Source organism: Pseudophryne corroboree, chromosome 4, assembly GCF_028390025.1.
Source record: "Pseudophryne corroboree isolate aPseCor3 chromosome 4, aPseCor3.hap2, whole genome shotgun sequence".
NCBI classification, from domain to species: domain Eukaryota; kingdom Metazoa; phylum Chordata; class Amphibia; order Anura; family Myobatrachidae; genus Pseudophryne; species Pseudophryne corroboree.
The window spans coordinates 454,234,783-454,249,493 of record NC_086447.1 but is presented as its reverse complement, the minus strand read 5'-3'; positions in this window follow the sequence as shown (position 1 = coordinate 454,249,493).

Below are 14,711 nucleotides of genomic sequence, written 5' to 3'. Positions count from 1 at the left end.
ATCATTGATTGATATTATTACTGAGTTCATTACCTGATAAGTCTGCTCAGCATGAGAACTGCAGTTTGTGTTAAGGGCCCTACACATTTAACGATCGGCCGCCGGGCGACCCGGCGGTGGGGGGGCAGTGATGGGGGGAGTGAAGTTCCTTCACTCACCCCGTCACCCGGCTCCATAGAAGTGCAGGCAAATATGGACGAGATCATCCATATTGGCCTGCATGAACAGCCGACAGGGCACCAGCGATGAATGAGCATGGAGCCGCGCATCATTCATCGTTGCTGCCTCCACACTGAAAGATATGAACGGTGTCTCGTTCATTAATGAACGAGATCGTTCATATCTTTCAGTCAGATCGACGAGTGTGTAGGGCCTATTACTTGGTGTTGAGACTCCTGATTAGCCACCTGAGTGAGAATTTTCCTGAGTAATCTGCAGAATCCTGTGTTCATCAGTGTTATCCATGTCCAACTGGTCTATCTGCTCCCAGATGGCAGTAAAGTCTGTACATGCTGTTCCTCTGCAGTGCTGTCATCATTTTGTGTATAATCCTAGTGTGTCTCTTTGCAGTGCTCCCATTCTACTCAGTATCCTGACTCACAGACTGAATGCCAGAGTTCCCTCCAAAACCCAGACAGGGACACAGCCATGCTGGATTCAGTCAGTTTACTCTCCATAGCCAATCTAGATGATGCTCTAACACCAGCTGACCACTACATCCAATCACTTCATGTTCAGACCTATAAATTCCACTTCTTGAGTAGCTCAAATCACCAGTACATCATTGCTTCTGCTTTAGAAACTACTCCCAGGTACTTTATATCTGTACAGACCCAGTCTGCTTTATGCCATTTCTAGTCTGGTATATGTTAGTCTCCATCTACCTTAGTGTTCCTGTCTGCTCTATCAAGGAACTTGCTTCTAGTTACTCCACAGTTCCAGCCGGTCCAGTTCATCTCCAGGTCTAGCCTGGTTAAGTCTCCCCAGTTCCAGCTGGTCCATTTCATCTCCAGGTTCAGCCTGGTAAAGTCTTCCCAGCTGCAGCCAGTGCAGCTTGTCTCCTGGTCCAGCCTGGTAAAGTCTTGCCAGTCCAGTCCATCTCCAGGTCCAGCTTGATCAAGGCTCTCCAGTTCCAAGCAGTCCAGTTCCTCTCCAGGTCCAGCCTTGTTAAGTATCTGCAGTCCCAGCCAGTCCAGTTTATTACCAAGTTCAGTCTAGTCACCATCTTGTTCCAGTCCAGTCAACATCTGGTTCCAGTCCAGTTACTATCTGGTTCTAGTCCAGTCACTACCAATTGCAGTCAGTTTCCAGTTCTACTCTGTTTCAGTACAGTCACCTTACATTCCAGTTACTATCCATGTTCAGTCCAGCTCCAGTCTTCTTCCCGGTTCTAGTTCATTCACTGTCCAGTTCCAGTTTCCTGTACAATAAAGTTTATTACCAGTCTTTTACATGCCTTCAGACCTTCCACTATTATCATTAAGTCCTAACAAGCAGTACTCACTCTATGAGCAAGGGCTGGATTAAACCTTCCAGCTTTATCCACACTCCTTCAGCTCCTGCTTCAGCACCCTATGCCTACTCAAGCCAGACCCAACACTTAGGCATGACAGCAATCTTGCTAACCATAATTGTAAGAAATCAGCAGAGTCAATTATGTAATTCATGAACAGCTTATTTGAAAAACTGATCCACACCTGTATGGAAGCTCTTGCTCCCAATATATTTGGTCCCTAATTTTTTCACTGTTATTGATGATCATAGTACTTGTAGGCCTTTAATTGACACAAAATAATATAAAGAAATATAACTTCAAAACTTCATATATAAAACTTTTTGTATGACAAGTAAGGAAAACATTAAAAGAGGTGTCTTTTTATTTGTATTCTGCTTCCATTACAGTGTTTCAAAAAAAGGATTAGTGTCCTACTATAGATGTACAAATACATATTTACAAAATAGACCTACATTTACGTCACATATAAAAAAGGTTTATTTTATTGTTTTATCAGTGTATGATAAAAAGGTCATTAACAATAACACACAAGATTTTTATTATATGAACTGTGAATGTTTAAGCTTCTCTTAAACTTGGATTCTCAGATACATTCATGGAACTTGAACAAAGAAGGAAAGGAGTACATGCAAGTAATAAATAGTAGCAGGGCCGGCTCCAGGCCAACTCTGAGCAAGAAAATTTGAAGTGCCCTCCCCCACCTTCAATGCATATGGAAAAGGCACATGTGCTCCTGGGAGAGTGGGTGTGGCCTTGCACCTTAATATTATGTTGTTAGACTATAAATATATATATTATATCACACACCACTCTACACACATACAATTAGCAGCCTTACACATAATGCCCATAGTAGTGCTCCTTACACATAATGCCCACAGTAGTGCCAGCAACACATAATGTCCCCAGTATAGTGCCAGCTCCACATAAAGCCTGCATTATAGTGCAAAGTACACATAATGCCCCCAGTATAGTGCCAGGTACACATAATGCCTCCAGAAGTGCCATGTACACCAGGCCCGGCGCTAGCCACTCAACAAAGGGATGCAGTGCAGGAAGGCTCCAAACTGGAGAGGCAATCTCCCTGCTCTGCATCCCTGTGCTGAGCTGCTGCTGCTGTCCCTGCTACTGCCAGCTGCTGTCACATCTATGACATGCAGCACAAAGCCTCCTCTCCCCCTCGGCACCGGTAGCACAAAGTATTGTTTCCCCCTCCCCTCCCCTGTGTGACAGTTCAGTGGCCTGGTGGGATCCAAATGGGGTGGAGCTAGATGGGAAAGAGGGACGGAGCTATACGGGACCAGGCTGCAGCAGGAGGATGAGTTGCTACAGCTCTGGCCAGCCAGACTTCATTAGGTAAGTGTCTGGAAAGAGAGTGAGTATGTTTATGTGTATAAAGTATCTGTGTATACTGTATATATGTGTGACTGTGTATGTGTGTAATGTATGTACAGTATGTATATGTGTGTATGTATATATATATGTGTATGTGGTGTGTGTATCTGTGTGTGTATGTGTGACAGCTGCATAATGTGTGTAAGCGTCACTGGTACAGGAGGCATTACATGTGTAAGTGGCACTGGTACCAGGGGCAAATGCAGGATTTTCTTGGGGGGGTTTCCATGCATGTATGTTATATATATATATATACATATACACACACACTTCTGTACATATACATACATATATACAGCATGCACATATACATACATGCATAACATCCTTACAAAAACATATATACATAAATACACAGATCAAACATACATACTGCAGACACACACCCAGAGCATGCATACACACACACACACACACACACACACACACATACAGCACACATGTACACACACATAGAGCATACATGCATGCAGTCACAAAGAGAGCATAAATACACACAGCATGCACACATACAGCATATACACACATAGCATTTACAAACACACAGCATATACACAAATAGTATACATACACACAGCATATACACACACAGCATACATATACACACATAGTATATATATATATATATATATATATATATATACAAACATAGCGGATACATACACACAGCATATACACACACATAGGATACATGCACATAGGATACATACACACACACGGCTCCAATATGGCATTAATATATAGTGGTGCCCATTAAGGGTGGCACCCTGTGTGGTAGCACGTGTTGAACGTGCCTGGAGCCGGCCCTAAATAGTAGGTCCTTTGGTTTGTTCTTTCTGCAGAGGGGGAATTCCTAAATAAAGCTGTACAAGCACCATACATTTTTATGGGGGGTGGAACGGCAGCATTTGGCCGCCATTTCGTGGGTGTGGTTCGGCAAATGCAGGCATGGCTAGACCATGCGGGGGGGCGGGCCGCAGCGGCTGCATGATGTTACACGCAGCCACTGCGACCAGGAGCAGCAACGAGCAACTCCCGGCCAGACGCAGGAGCTGCGCTGGCCAGGAGTTACTCCACAAGTACAAAAGCATCGCCTCTGTGCGATGCTTTGTACTTGTGCGGGAGGGAGGGCGGACATACATGCCGGATGGACTATCCCTGTGCTGGGCATCTGCATCCCCCCGCATGTCTGTGTCCCTGATCGTAGCTGTGCTAAATTTAGCACAGCTACGATAAACTCGGAATGACCTCCCATGTGCAGTGCAGGTGTGGCAGATATAACATATGCAGAGAGAGTTGGATTTAGATGGGTTATATTGTTTCTGTGCAGGGTAAATACTGGCTGCATTTATTTTTGCATTGCAATTTAGATTTCCGTTTGAACACACCCCAGCCAAATCTAACTCTCTCTGCATGCTATATCTGCTCCCCCCCCCCTTCCCCTGAAGAGCACATGGTTTTGCCCATTAGCTAACAAGTTTGCTGCTGCGATCAGGTCTAAATTAGGCCCTATGTCTGCTGCTTTTAAAAATATGATTCTTACCGGGATTCCCGCGTCAGTATCCTGACCACCGGGATCCCAACAGGCAGCAAATTAAATGGATCCCAAATATACATAGGATACTAAAATAAAACAAAAATGTTGTGAACAGTACTGCTTCATATATTACAACTTTTGCTATTGTATTTTTTCACAACAATTGGTCATTTGGACTTCTCTTAGATATCAATCTAACTGAACTACATGATTTTTTTCCCAGAATGAGCAAATGTCCCAGCACTGAAATTATTAGGTCACCCTGTCTTCAAAATACTGTACTGTAAAATGAGAGATTTTGGGGTAATGCCTTTCTTTCCAGTATTCTCCCCTTCTTAAAGTTTACTTAAATATTTTGGGAACTAGACAGGTACTAGTCAATACTTGCAGCTTGACTATTCTCAATAGATAATACATACAGTAGACTTGGCCATAATCCAATGCTAAATTTGCATTTAGAAAATAATTGATTTTGTTCCACCAATCTTTGTGCAGCAGCCAGATACTAGAGAACATTGGGGCAGATGTATTAACCTGGAGAAGGCATAAGGAAGTGATAAAACAGTGATATGTGCAAGGTGATAAACGAACCAGCCAATCAGCTCCAATATGTAAATTAACAGTTAGGAGCTGATTGGCTGGTGCATTTATCACCTTGCACATATCACTGGTTTATCACTTCCTTATGCCTTCTCCACGTTAATACATCTGCCCCATTGATACAAAAGAATATGCATGTTGTCACAGGAAACATTACATCTATAGCACTGAAATGTAAGCTGTTTGGCTATAAATCACCGTCTAAAGTTTGCAAATAACATCTGTATTTGGCTATCCTTACAATTTGGCCTACTAATGTGTTGTGCAAACATAACTAAAAATTAGAAATGAACCATTTTTGCTGGTTTTAGTTCTAATTCCTCATCCACTTTTAAGTTTGCCTAAATGCCATGCCTGGCTTTGGTTTTGGTTTTGTATTTATTTTTTTGAATACAAATAAAGCAAAAAAGTTACCGTATTTGGACATTTTGTGTTTATGCAGTATTAACCTCAATAACATTAATTTAAAGTCACTTCTATTCAATATTGACCACCTCACAAGGTCCCTCATTCCAAGTTGTTTGCTTGCTAGCTGCTTTTAGCAGCCGTGCAAACGCTAAGCCGCCGCCCTATGGGAGTGTATCTTAGCTTAGCAGAAGTGCAAACGAAAGGATCGCAGAGCGACTACAAAAAAAGATTGTGCAGTTTCTGAGCAGCTGCAGACTGTTTAGTTCCTGTTTTGATGTCACGAACATGCCCTGCGTTTGGCTAGCCATGCCTGCGTTTTCCCAGGCACGCCTGCGTTTGTATCTGACACTTTTTCCACACACTCCTGGAAAACAGTCAGTTACCTCCCAGAAACACCCATTCCTGTTAATCACTCTGCAGCCAGCAATGCGACTGAAAAGAGTCGATAGATCTTGTGTGAAACTACTTCGGATGTTGTGAAAGTACGTCACGCATGCGCATTGCGCCGCATACGCATGCGCAGAAATGTCCATTTTTTTTTGCCTGATCACTGCACAGTGACCGAAAACAGCTAGCGAACAACTCGGAATGACCACAAATATTGTTTTCATCCAGTTTAGGCCAAAGGCTGCAGCAAGCTGACTAGTTACTAAGCAACAGAGCAGTGGTATAAACACACATTTTGCCTCAATTTGAAATCCGAGCCTGGCGAGAAACCCTGAACAACGGCTCGGATTGACTCGGATACCGGATGTTCGGGTTTATTCAGATTAGAGGTTATCCAAACCACTCATCTCTAGTAAAAATATGAAGTATGTAAGTGCAAAATATACTTTTTATAGGCCAAAGGAATGTACAGTAAGATGTGAGTCACTTGGAAATTAGTTTAGTCACGTAATGTGCCTGCAAAACTCTCCATTATTCTATGGAATGGTTCTTTTAGTAAAGGCGTGTTATAGAGGAGAATGCCATTGCCCTTGAATGCAGTCAAAGAAGCAAGATAAAGAAAAAAAATAATAGAAAAACCAATACACAATTATAGCTAGGGACCCTAGAAAAATTGTACACATTGCCACTTTATTATGTGATGCATTATGAAACCCTGTGGTGTATTGGCATTCTGTTTGCTGAATCTGTACTAAATAGCAGAACTTAAATTGGACAGAAAGACAATAATAAGATTATATGAACTTGAACTATAGAATGGCAAACTGCCAAATTTACAGGTTACAAAGCTCACTTCAAAATGTAATGAATACATCTTGATATAATATATCTACACTATGTCTGTGAAGTACTACTACAGTATAGTGATTTGCTACATTAATGGAATTATCAACTGAGCCTGCAAGAGTTTAAGTTTATGGGAAGTCACATTAAGAACAAAGAGAGCCTAATATTATATACTGTAGTATATTTTTGAAGCAGTTTTGAGCCACCTAAAATTACAGAGTGAAAGAAAAAGTGTTTTCAATAAAGTGAGGGTGATTTGTATTACTCTGCAGGGGATAGACTATCTTCTCCTCCAGTCAAGCAACTGAGCTACAGTAAGTTAGTACACTGTAAGAATGTAAGCTAACTGTATGGTGTAAGAAATTATTTGCATCTGCACTGGACTGAAGTTTGACTGATCCTAAATACCACACATAATGAAGGGCAGTTACTAAATAGTAAATATGCAGCCTCACAATAAATGTTAATTATACATATTCATCTATTTATCTGCCTTGCACACAGCTTGGTGAAAGGCATCATTTAGTTGTCCCTCCTGTAAAAATTTAGGGTCAACTCCTTGAGTAAATTAATTGTTAAGGTTTTTTTTTTGTAAAACACATCTTGTTTAATAATTCATGCCTAAAATAAATCGTTGAGAGGACATTGATATTGTGTTCAATATATGTATCACTTTTCTGTTATTATCAAATATCTGTGCTTAATAATGAGCCTGATGCATATGTGGTTGGAGGAGCTATTGCGGCTTATTACATGGAAGCAGCAGCAATAGCTCTAATATGGTAATACAGCAGGAGGCATCACTTCTCTTGCATTAATTTCTAATCCAAGCTGCATCCTAGGATGCAGCATTGGATCAACTGCAACACCATTGGCTGGCTGAGTGACCCATGGGGTCATGCAAACCAGCCGCTGCAGGTCCCTCCCCAACAACGGCAGTGACACACCTCCATTTTGAGAAACAGAGGCCATCGCTGCCCCTCCCCACCCTCAAATGGCATCAGACTGTCAAACACTACAGTCTGATGCCGTAGTGCGACCGATGTACTTTGCAGCATTTATCGCATCAGTAACGAGACCTGAATTAGCCCCAATGTGCAGAACTAAGATATGTGCCTGGGTATTAAAAAAAAAGTGCTTCTTGTTGAAATAATATGACAATGCCAAATGAGAACAAGTATAAATCAAATCCTTTTGCAGGGGAAAAAGAAAACAGGGAACATATGTGTAAATGTGCTCTGTCAATAAAATATATTATCCTACCAAATAAAGTTTTGCTTTGTATATGTGTAAAAATCAAAGTACAATTATGCCTGATGCCAATATTTAGATAGCAACATCTTAATCCATCCAACTCCGCTGTGAAAGGATGAAAAATGTAGCATTATCTAAAGAAACCAGCATCATGATTTAACAAAATTGAAATGCTCTGCAGGGTGCATTTTTATGTATGTCCATAATTAACCCTAACTACCTGAACATAAAAAAAGGATATTGCGGAACCGATTAATTAATAAACAGTAATAACTTGGGCATTGTTTGGCCATATAGTATTTTGTAGAAAAATATTTGCATTCAAAACATGTACAGGACACTTTGTGCATAATATATCAAAATTGTTTATAATAGAATATGTCTCAATAACTGTCTAGTAAAACTGATAACTGTTTTACTGTCTAGTAAAACTTTTGACTTCTCTTTATACATTGACAATAACATCCACAACCTCTCCCCACAAAAAAACATTCACAAACCTTCTACAACTATATTTCTCTCTCTCTCTCTCTCTCTCTCTCTCTCTCTCTATCTCTCTCGCTTTTATTAGCTGGTAACATTTCATAGCCCCAACCACTTGCCCCACGTACATTCACCTGATTTGCATCAGTATATAAATCCACAATATCACTATTATTTCACGTTAAGTTAAACTAGGTTATTCCAACTACATATATTCACATAAAACTGCTGTATCGGTTGGCAATGGATGGCGGAAGTAGCTAGCCGGCGGAAGTGACGTTCCGTGATATCCCTTATAGTTATTATGTGTTTGGACACTGTAATGGGAATAAAGGCCAAACTGCAGAAATTATTCATCAATGACAATGTCAGCCGCAGTGTCATCTGACTAGTATGTTTCAATCAACCCGGTTAACACAATACCACCCAGGACTTCTGGGTGTGATTGGCTGGTTGGCGGAAGATAGTATCGAATACCAGACGTACTGGCTGTGTAGATGTCACGACCGGAAATGGCACTTGATTACAAGGTGGTAAAGGTAATTGTGGTCAAGGAGCTCTCTTGCCTTGAGAAAGACTTATAAAAAGTTGAAACATGTTGGTCCAAGAGAGCTGCTCTGACTAATTAGGTTGCACCATTATGGATGTGGACTTAAGGGTTTTCCTTAATGGCATCCAAACAGCCGTGTCTTGCTTTTCAGGTATACCCATTCACCATCTTGTGTCCTAAACTGTTATCTGTGACATTTTTAGTTTGTAGTTTTCATGACTGTTTAGTCTCTTTTTAAAATTATTTTTTTATAAAAATTTCTAAAGCGAGTTTTCCCCTCTGCCCTTATATGGTATACCTGGATGTGGAGTTAATAAGACCACTCCAATCTGAATAAGGATACTTCAAAGGGTCAGATGAAAGAAACCGCTACATGATTGAAATCATTTCATGTTATATGTTATATGAGTACGGTATGTCCAATATCTGGGATAACTGTTTCTGTGGAGGTGATTGCCTATTTTGATCTTTGGCACATGTGATGTTGGTGATAAAGATACTTTTATGGGAGACATCCATTCTATCATAGTGTGAGTCTGGTACGTGGATCTGCTGGTTTCTACACCTATCATACATATATATCCCACACTGGTGGAATTCTACATACTACACCATATGTTGTTGTTTTTTTAGATTCTGTTTGAGGTATTTTTCACCTGAGAATTGGAGTATTGAATCACCAAAAGGAAACAGGATTGGATAAATATTCCGTCAAGTTTAAGAACTACATTTATTTGAAAATCTTTTGTTTGGACTTCACTCTATTGGAACAGGACTGAGCGCCATAATATATACATTTTGTGTTTTATTGTCTGTGTTGAAGATTTGGTGATCTTCATATATAGGGCTGCATAGGTCTTGGTTGCGCCTTGGGACTGTTTACATTATTTTTCCACTCGCATTTACATCATTTGAAGTACATTCTATCAGTATTTACACTCCTTTTTCTCTGCTTGTTGCAGCTATGTATCGCCCACCTGGGCAACCCAAACAATTTCTGGAAGATTTTTCTGCCTGGCTCGCTTACTTCCTATCCTCTGGTATCTGTTCATCATCATTATTATTATTTCAATATCATGATTTATAGTCTGAAATCTGCTGCTCATGCCTCCAAAGTACTCTCTCTAACCTCTTCTCTCGGCTTCCCAATGGACTGACTCCTCTACTCATCAGGAGCGCCACTGCCTTGATCTTCACTGACTATGCTCAGTTTCTTAACTTACTAACACTCCTTTCCTCTCTCAGATCACAACCTTATCTCCTGCATGATCTTCTCCATTAATAAAGTATGAAACTGCTGGGTGATCATGCTATATTCACATAGTTCCACTGTTGCTAGTATAGCAAACTGCACGTCACTCCAGTCTTAGTGAAAAATGCTCCTTTAATGCTTTGTAGATATAAGAATAAATAATAACAGCATAAGGTAATGCACAGCCTGTCTATACATCGACGGCTCATTTCTGGACCCTATGTGGTCCCGTCATCAGGATGAGGCAAAGCTGTTGTAGTCTAGCATGACTACCATGGTGTACCCAACATTAAAGAAGTAATATTGGTACCCATAGCAGATCCAGTAAAAAGTGACAGGACTATTTTTGTAGTTTATTAAATTCTACCCAGTGGAGGAGCAATACAAATTTTGTTCTGAATTTCCATTTGGGCATTATCATTCATGCAAAGCAAGCCACACATCTGTAATAATGTAATTATGTCAACCCACTGTTGACCCCTTAGGGGAGGTTTATTACGATTCTAATTATATAGTTTTCCTATTTCACACCTGATGAATACCTATGTTTAATTTCAGCTTCCTGACATATCGGGAAGTAGGAGAATTAGTGATGAGTGAGTGAGTGAGTGAGAGATATGGTAAAAAGTGACAGGAACATTTTTGTAGTTACTTAAATTCTACACACTGGAGGTGCAATCCAAATCTGAATGTCCATTTGGGCATTAGCATTCAAGCAAGCGCAAGTCACGCATCGGTAATGAAGTCATTATGTCCATCTCCTTTTCATCCCCTTAGGGGAGGTTTATTAACATTCTAATTATGTAGTTTTCCTATTTCCCACTTGAAGAATACCCACTGTACATTAAACTTCAGCTTCCTAGCATAACAGGAAGTAAGAAAATTAGTGATAAGTGAGTGAGTGAGTGAGTGAGTGAGGATTATTGCATTTACATATACTGTATATTCAATAAAAAATACTTTTCCTCGCACACAAGGCCATTAACCAAACTATACCAATGCGAGGAGGTAGTCTGTGACCGATTAAAAAAGTTAAAGATTAATAAGTCACCTGGTCCCGATGGAATTCACCCGAGGGTTCTTATGGAGCTGCACTCTGAACTAGCAAGACCTCTATTTTTGATCTTCATGGATTCGGTTAAATCGGGTATAGTTCCCAAAGACTGGTGTATAGCGGAGGTAGTGCCGATATTCAAAAAGGGGAGCAAAGCTGAACCAGGTAATAATAGACCAGTTAGTCTTACATCTATAGTGGGGAAAGTATTGGAAGGTATTCCAAGGGACAGTATTCAAAAGTTCGTTGATGCAAATAAGGTCATTAAAAGGAACCAACATGGATTTGTGAAGGACAGATCATGTCAGACCAACTTACTTGGCTTTTATGAAACAGTAAGTGCGAACCTTGACCAGGGTAAGGAGGTGGATGTAATCTTTTTAGACTTTGCCAAAGCTTTCGACACTGTACCACACATGCATCTTATCTATAAGCTACAAGAAATAGGGCTAGGGAGCACTATATGCACTTGGGTCAGTAATTGGTTAGATAGTAGGGAGCAGCGTGTTGTGGTCAATGGATCATTTTCAAATTGGACTAAAGTACTAAGTGGTGTGCCACAAGGGTCTATACTCGGACCACTTTTGTTCAACATTTTCATCAACGACCTAACAGTAGGTCTAGAGAGCATGGTGTCAATTTTTGCAGACGATACCAAATTTGTGTAAGGTTATAAATACGGAGGGGGATGCTGAGTCTCTTCAGAACGACTTAACTAAACTAGAAGCAAGGGCAGCAAAATGGAGAATGAGATTCAACACAGACAAGTGTAAGGTAATACACTGTGGGGGCAAAACCAAAAATAACACCTACATACTAAATGGGGTAATATTAGGGGATTCTGTACTGGAAAAAGAGTTAGGGGTTCACATAGATAACAAATTAAGCAGCAGTACCCAAAGTAGGAGTGCAGCAAAGAAGGCTAATAAGATATTAGCATGCATAAAACGGGGGAATTGATGCAAGGGACGAGAGTATTATACTCCCATTATATAAATCACTAGTGAGGCCACATCTTGAATACTGTGTGCAATTTTGGGCACCATATTACAAAAAGGTTATCCTGGAGCTAGAAAAGGTTCAGAGGCGGGCGACCAAACTAATCAAGGGCATGGAGATGCTGGAATATGAGGAAAGGCTTGCAAGGCTAGGTGTTGGAAAAGCGGAGACTAAGAGGGGACATGATCAACATCTACAAATGTATAAGGGGTCAATACACAGAGCTTGGGATGGACCTATTTTCTATAAGATCAGCACAGAGGACACGTGGTCACTTGCTTAGGTTAGAGGAGAGGAGTTTACGCACATTGAGGTGAAAAGGTTTTTTCACAGTAAGGACAATACGTGTTTGGAATTCCCTGCCTGAGAGATTAGTAATGGCGGAGTCGGTTAACACCTTTAAGAATGGGTTAGATAAATTCCTATTGAATAAAGATATTAAGGGTTATGGTGCGTAGGCACGCATTATAGTTAATATAACTAGTACTAACATAAAAATAACTAGTCCTATAATAAGACTGCATAGGAGACCACAAATAGGTTGAACTCTATGGACAATTGTCTTTTTTCAATCTTAGTTACTATGTTACTATGTTACATCTCTTTGCTTATCTCAAAATATCTCACAAAATCTAAGTCTCTCATGCACACTCACCATTCGCTCCCATTCCCATTTGCAGTTTTTTCTTTGGCTGCACCAACTCTGGGGAATGCCCTACAATGCACAAAAAGACTCTTCTCTAGTTTCCTAACCTTCAAGTGTTCCCTGAAAACTCACTCCTTAAGGCAAGCTTATCACAGTCCAGAACCGCTCACATAACTTTCATAAGGTTTCCTATCCAATTAGATCCCCACTGTACAGTCCACATATATCCTCACATATTTTCTCTTTCTTCACTTTCCCTTCTCCGTGACCTCAGTTCTTTATTGCTATGTGTCCACCAAGAACCTTTGCAATCTGGTGGACAACTATGCAATAGAAAGCACCTATCCATGTGTATCAATGCCTATTTCTCTAAAGATTGTAAGTTTGCAAGCAGTGCCTTTCTACCTCTGTGAGTGTTTGTTATTACCCAGTTTTGTTTTATAATTGTTGTCTCCAATTGTAAAGTGCAACAAATTTTGCTGCTCTATATAGGAAACTGTTAATAAATAATAAATAAATAAATAAATAAAGCAAGGATATCCTTGAATCCTGGACTGTAATGCACAAGTTTGGGAAACTCTGATGGGACAAATACAGTGGCGTCATCAGTTCAAATGAAGGGTGATGAGATCAATAATCATCCTTCACGTCAATGGCGTGGTGCTGTGGCTAACTCTCTAGCTACAGTAGTCTCTGCTGGGTGTGCACAATATGCTGGGAGGAGGGAGGAGGGGTGGGATTACCTGCAACTGGGTACCAACAAAAATCTTGCCTAGGGCATCAATTTGCATAGGGCTGACTCTGTGTTAATGAAGTAACCAAGAAAATGTAATTATGCACAAATTTACTATTTGTCTTCCTAATGTTTTCATAGGTATGTTAGGGGCCTATTCATTAACAGGGTCTAGAAGGCCCAGAATAATTAAGTACCCAGTTTGCTGTGAGTTGCTGATGTGAATACTTAACTACTGGAACAATTCAGTACTGCTCCAATGCGAGGACAACTTCTCCAAAAAGCAGCTGTCCCAGCAACCCCTGCCACTGCATATTCCGCCACTAATTATTAGCAGCAGAACTTTAAATGGCAGTGATAGTAAGTTCATGCATGCTCACTGCCTGAGTGCACACTGTGTGGAAGGGGAGAAAGTATCCCTCTTCACAATCCCGGACCTCCTTCCCATAGGAACCAATAACATCTGAACTGAAGATGGTGTAGCTGAATACTTGATGGCTAGCATTTCTGAATATTTAACAGGCCAATTATTGATGATGAATAGGCCCCAATGTCTCAGTTTTAGAAAGTGCCCCCATGCAAATCATTACAAATAATAGCCCGCACAATGCAGGTAGCTGTAAGATCTCATGAATTTAGCCACTAGAATTAAAGTATGGAGCATTCAAAAGCAAAAGGCAAAACCAGGTATAAATGTAGTAATTTATTCACTGAAACCTTGTGGCTGCTTGTTTGCATCTCACAGATTATAATATTTATCCCACGACTATTTTTATACCTTTTGTGGTGTGTTATATTTCGTACACAAAATAAAGCAGAGGTGCATGTACCCACAACATGGATTGACTATCTCCTCTAGCCCCCAAGTACGCTGTCATGGCGTAATCCTGGACTCCTCCCTCTCCTTCAAACCACACATTCAGCACCTCTCACAAACCTGTCATTTTCATCTCAAAAACATTTCCAGGATCAGAACTTTTCTCACCCAGGATGCCACTAAAATCATTATTCACTCACTGATTATTTCCAGACTGGACTACTGTAATCTCCT